The sequence below is a fragment of the Gnatocerus cornutus genome, unplaced genomic scaffold, assembly GCF_029298725.1.
Source record: "Gnatocerus cornutus isolate USDA-ARS CGAHR unplaced genomic scaffold, icGnaCorn1.1 ctg00000473.1, whole genome shotgun sequence".
Lineage (NCBI taxonomy): Eukaryota > Metazoa > Arthropoda > Insecta > Coleoptera > Tenebrionidae > Gnatocerus > Gnatocerus cornutus.
This window is the reverse complement of record NW_028275786.1, coordinates 4,784-10,000: the sequence shown is the minus strand read 5'-3', so window position 1 is coordinate 10,000 and position 5,217 is coordinate 4,784. Positions and strand designations below refer to the sequence as shown.

At 45.9% G+C, this 5,217-nt stretch overlaps 3 non-coding genes across 3 annotated transcripts in view; all 3 read right to left on the bottom strand.

Moving 5' to 3' along the window:
• LOC148165226 (large subunit ribosomal RNA) overlaps nucleotides 1-305 on the bottom strand; it is a 4,039-nt gene extending 3,734 nt beyond the window's left edge. Inside the window, exon 1 of the ribosomal RNA XR_015771661.1 lies at nucleotides 1-305. This exon is cut by the window's left edge and continues 3,734 nt beyond it. This is a non-coding gene — a ribosomal RNA (large subunit ribosomal RNA).
• Nucleotides 306-964: 659 nt separating this feature from the next.
• LOC148165225 (5.8S ribosomal RNA) lies at nucleotides 965-1,121 on the bottom strand. The gene has a single exon (XR_015771659.1). It is a non-coding gene; the product is annotated as a 5.8S ribosomal RNA (ribosomal RNA).
• A 1,616-nt stretch (nucleotides 1,122-2,737) lies between these two features.
• Nucleotides 2,738-4,658, bottom strand: LOC148165224 (small subunit ribosomal RNA). Its single transcript, XR_015771660.1, has one exon. It is a non-coding gene; the product is annotated as a small subunit ribosomal RNA (ribosomal RNA).
• Nucleotides 4,659-5,217: the final 559 nt, after the last annotated feature.

Sequence of the window (5,217 nt, the reverse complement as noted above, 5' to 3'; positions counted from 1 at the left end):
GGCTGCACTCTCAAGCAACCCGACTCTGAGGAGAGATCCTCCCGTTATCGGCAGCGGTCGCTACGGGCCTGGCACCCTCTATGGGCTGTGGCCCCGTTCAAGATGGACTTGGACGCGCCGCACGATCTCGGGATGACGGATCCTCCCTAACACCACATTTCCCGGCGTCCGGTTTCGGCCGCGGGATTCGGTGCTGGGCTTCTCCCTGTTCGCTCGCCGCTACTGAGGGAATCCTAGTTAGTTTCTTTTCCTCCGCTTAGTAATATGCTTAAATTCAGCGGGTAGTCTCACCTGCTCTGAGGTCGCATATGAAAAATAAAAATTTTTCATTCGGTCATTTCGACGATCACGACACGTCTCCCATTCCTTGCTATACGTGTTCGTCATTTTTCTTTTTAAAAAATGGCTAAGTTTACAGAAACGCTTACGATCTGACGTCTGTCGCGATTTGCATTACACGTCTCGGACACGACGACCGTCTATAACGTTCTCAACCTTAAAACGCCATTTTTTTTTTTAAATGACGACATGTTGAAGAAATAGGACGTGCTACGCCGAAAGACCAGCCAACAACTACAACAAGTAGTAGTTGGTCGCTTTCGCGTCTTAAGATGTCGCGCAAATTTACTCGCTGCACGAGAAACGCACACAAACACACGATTCTACGACACACCACGCGAAGAACATGTGCCGACGTAAACACTTTCGTATTTATGATTCGCAAGGTGGACGTCCGACGGACTTTGTAAAAAAAAAATACAAAGCATACCCGTCCCGTCCTTTTTGACGAAAAAACACGCTCGAGTAAACGTCTCGGCACACGTTCGAGGCGTGCGTCGTTATATCGTGACGTAAGTGACGATCACGTACATTAATGAGTACCTATTCGACGCGTCGCAACACATCCAACACGCTCCGACGTTTTCGTCCGAAAACGAAAACCGAGCAGTCTTTGAAATTGACACGACCCTCAGCCAGGAGTGGTCCGGGAACATTATATCCGAGGACCGCAATGTGCGTTCGAAATGTCGATGTTCATGTGTCCTGCAGTTCACAAGTTGACGCGCAATTAGCTGCGTTCTTCATCGACCCACGAGCCAAGTGATCCACCGTTCAGGGTAATCTTTTTAAAATTTAAACGCTCGTTCCACAAGAACCCCGATCATGCCGATCGTCCAGCTGTCTATACACGTCTTGCAAAAATTTTTGCGTACGTGCGTACATCCGAAACGAAAATGATCTTCGTGGTTCCGAAACGTGCCACGTCTAAAATTTCGGTGTTGTGGTATGGATATTTATGATTCTCGCTCTTAATTGTCTTTCGTCCGTACTTTCTCGTCTGAAAGGGAACGCGATCGTCGGTCTCAGTTTTACGCGTACGAAAAAATTAAAAAAAATATTAACCCAAACACAAATTTGTATCCGCGCACCGAAAAAGAAGCACTTTTCTTTTTCACGCGGTCTCCGCTTTTACACGCAAAGTACGAGCATGTATGTGTGAAGATGGGACATGTTCGATACGATTTTAATTAGGAATTTGCCAATTTCCTTTTTCTCAGCAATAATTTTAATAAATAATGCTGCTTTCTCTCATAAACTACATTTTCGGTAGTTTTCCTTTATTGTGTCTTTCATTTAGTGTGCGTGTGTCAAGCACTTTAAAAAGTGTGACGAAGAGACGGTTTTTGATCGATCGGAATCAACACATCATTACATCATCGTACTCGTTATGAAAAAGCGAATTAGTATCCGCCGTAAGCGAAAAGAGATTTTCGCGGGCGGTCTTTGTGTTCGTGTTTCAATTTTCTTTCTATATTTTTTCGTCGCCAAACCGAAGACAGATCGTGAATTTTGACGAAAAAATCTATAGACGTGCCAGACTGAGCGTCTAACATAAAATCCTCAAGTTTACCGTTCTATATCGTGACTTAATGACGATTGACGGTGTATATAATTTTGAAATGGTGCAGTCGTACGCTCCGTAAAGAGAATTTTACCGTTTCTAACGAAATCACTTTACCACATCTACCAAAAACATTAAAAAAGCAAGGTGTGATGTGTGTGTGATCGCTCGTTTAACGGCGCTTTCAAAAAACTCTTTGAAGCGTCTAACGACGAACATCATTCACGCGAATCGTAAAATCGGGAGCGTTTCTCGCCGGTCCCGTAGCCGGGCGTAAATCATTTAAAACCCACGGAGTCGTAACCTAATTCGACACCTGCGATTTTCTTCTTTCTCGACTACTCTGCTACATCCTCTCCGTGTGTCCGAAAAAAGAGGACTTCTAACGTCTTTCGACTTTCGCGGTGGAGTTCACAACTTTCCGCGATCCGGTCGAAAAACCGAAAGCGTCCCTCCTTTTTTCCATCATTGGAAAAGATCGAGAGATAGTACAAAAAAAATCAAAAAATCTAGGTACCCGAAGAAACAGCCGTATGCCCGAGCGAATTCGGTTTTTCTCGTTCAAAAAAGGTGAAAAACTCGATCGCAAGGACCGGCGCTGCGGGCCAGCGTAACGCTATTGTTTTTCCGAATATGTACGATTCGTAGTTCAAAACGTCGTACACACGGTGTTTCAAAAAGAAACAAGCAACGGCACGACAAAAGATCGTGCCGTCGACTCCATGTCATCGACGACGGTGTTGTAAAAACATAAAGTGTACATCGACACGATCAAATAAAAATGCATAATAATAAATTATACATATGTCAAAATTCGTGTGTACGAGGACACGTTAATGATCCTTCCGCAGGTTCACCTACGGAAACCTTGTTACGACTTTTACTTCCTCTAAATGATCAAGTTTGGTCATCTTCCCAGCGACATCGACGACGTCGAAACGCCATCGCGTACCGGTCCGAAGACCTCACTAAATCATTCAATCGGTAGTAGCGACGGGCGGTGTGTACAAAGGGCAGGGACGTAATCAACGCGAGCTTATGACTCACGCTTACTGGGAATTCCTCGTTCATGGGGAACAATTGCAAGCCCCAATCCCTAGCACGAAGGAGGTTCAGCGGGTTACCCGGACCGCTCGGTCAGGGAGGACACGCTGATTCCTTCAGTGTAGCGCGCGTGCGGCCCAGAACATCTAAGGGCATCACAGACCTGTTATTGCTCAATCTCGTGCGGCTAGAAGCCGCCTGTCCCTCTAAGAAGAATTGTTTGTACGCCGACAGTAAAAACCGCGCACGACCACCGGGCGAACCCAGGATCGACGGGCCTTTGGGATGTCGAAATACGCCTATTTAGCAGGCTAGAGTCTCGTTCGTTATCGGAATTAACCAGACAAATCGCTCCACCAACTAAGAACGGCCATGCACCACCACCCACCGAATCAAGAAAGAGCTCTCAATCTGTCAATCCTTCCGGTGTCCGGGCCTGGTGAGGTTTCCCGTGTTGAGTCAAATTAAGCCGCAGGCTCCACTCCTGGTGGTGCCCTTCCGTCAATTCCTTTAAGTTTCAGCTTTGCAACCATACTTCCCCCGGAACCCAAAAGCTTTGGTTTCCCGGAAGCTGCCCGCCGAGTCATCGGAAGAACGTCGGCGGATCGCTAGCTGGCATCGTTTATGGTTAGAACTAGGGCGGTATCTGATCGCCTTCGAACCTCTAACTTTCGTTCTTGATCAATGAAAGCGTTTTTGGCAAATGCTTTCGCTTCTGTCCGTCTTGCGACGATCCAAGAATTTCACCTCTAACGTCGCAATACGAATGCCCCCATCCGTTCCTATTAATCATTACCTCGGGGTTCCGAAAACCAACAAAATAGAACCGAGGTCCTATTCCATTATTCCATGCACACAGTATTCAGGCGAAGTTTTAGCCTGCTTTAAGCACTCTAATTTGTTCAAAGTAAACGTGCCGGCCCACCTCGACACTCAATGAAGAGCACCGCGGCGGGATTGAGTTGGGCCGCCCTCTCGAGCTAAGCCCACCGGCAGGACGTCCCGCGGCACGCCAGTTGACACCGCGAACGATGAACCGGCGGCGCGGGACACAGATTCGACTACGAGCTTTTTAACCGCAACAACTTTAATATACGCTATTGGAGCTGGAATTACCGCGGCTGCTGGCACCAGACTTGCCCTCCAATTGATCCTCGTTAAAGGGTTTAGAGTGTACTCATTCCGATTACGGGGCCTCGGATGAGTCCCGTATCGTTATTTTTCGTCACTACCTCCCCGTGCCGGGAGTGGGTAATTTGCGCGCCTGCTGCCTTCCTTGGATGTGGTAGCCGTTTCTCAGGCTCCCTCTCCGGAATCGAACCCTGATTCCCCGTTACCCGTTACAACCATGGTAGGCGCAGAACCTACCATCGACAGTTGATAAGGCAGACATTTGAAAGATGCGTCGCCGGTGCGAGACCGTGCGATCAGCGTAAAGTTATTCAGAGTCACCAAGTTGTACGATGACGGAGACCGCCACCGATTGGTTTTGATCTAATAAAAGCGCTCCTTCCGTTTCCGGTTGGAGCTCTGTTTGCATGTATTAGCTCTAGAATTACCACAGTTATCCAAGTAAATGTGGGTACGATCTAAGGAACCATAACTGATTTAATGAGCCTTTCGCGGTTTCACCTTAATTTGGCTTGTACTGAGACATGCATGGCTTAATCTTTGAGACAAGCATATGACTACTGGCAGGATCAACCAGGGAACTGCGTTCTTGTTTTAAAATAAGAGAGTTTTAGTCTTTCTTTCCTTCTAGTCATATAAGCTACAATAATCGTAGAATTTCGGAAAGACACCTGCTGCTCTTATAAAAAACTGAACACTTTCCTATTATTGTTTTGAAGAAAGTGTGCGTGTCTGCGAAACGAAAACCTCGTAAGAAGAGACGTAACGCCACGCGATCTTTCTGGATGGAAAATTTTTCGACATTTTTTTCACATCATCCTTGATTGAATCTCCTGCAACAATTTTATTCTTATTCATCCGTTCTAAGTTGTCGTCGTCGTCGAAATAAATAATTTGTACACACTTCGGGGTACACGTTTGTCAAAATTCATGAAATGCAACGTAACATTTTTACTTTAATAAATTTTTACAGTGCATTCAGATCGACTAAACGAACAACGACGGATGAATTGATTTATGGATTTTTATTTGTTGCGACTCATCGGAGGAGAGAGTGAAGAAAAAATAATCCAATATCATGGTTACGGAATAATTTTCTATGACTTTTTCATCCTTGTTTGAATCTTGCAACAATTAAT